Source organism: Solanum verrucosum, unplaced genomic scaffold, assembly GCF_900185275.1.
Source record: "Solanum verrucosum unplaced genomic scaffold, falcon-dt-bn FXZP01000103.1, whole genome shotgun sequence".
In the NCBI taxonomy this organism is placed as follows: Eukaryota; Viridiplantae; Streptophyta; class Magnoliopsida; order Solanales; family Solanaceae; genus Solanum; species Solanum verrucosum.
The window spans coordinates 7,572,527-7,572,991 of NW_026020048.1; positions in this window are offsets into that span (position 1 = coordinate 7,572,527).

A 465-nucleotide genomic window follows, 5' to 3' on the forward strand; every position below is an offset into this window, starting at 1 on the left:
AGGTGGATTTGATGCTTTTTTTATTATTATTTTAAAAGAATTATAGAAGCTACGTAAAATAACCTTCCACAAATATTTATAGATAATTTTTTATTCTACCCCCTCTTTAAAATGCATGTAAAAATATTTACTACGTACTCACTTTCAAATTTAAGATATTTAATATGCTTTTATATAAAAAGAGTTAAAAGAATGAGAATTACGAATCTGCTTGGAATTTTAGAGCGGTGAAGAGATTAAAAAAATAAAGAGGTGCCAAAGACTGAAAACTAAAAAGGCGGGAAAGGATATTTTATTTTGTTTTTTTAGTTTTAATTTCATGATTACATGCTTTTTTTTCCTTTCATTTTTTAGCATATTAAAATAAATATTTTTCAGGTACATAATATTTTCGGAGAAATTTAAAGACTATTTATGTATTTTTATTTAAAAATAAATACTCCTCTGCTCCTATCTCTCCCTCTT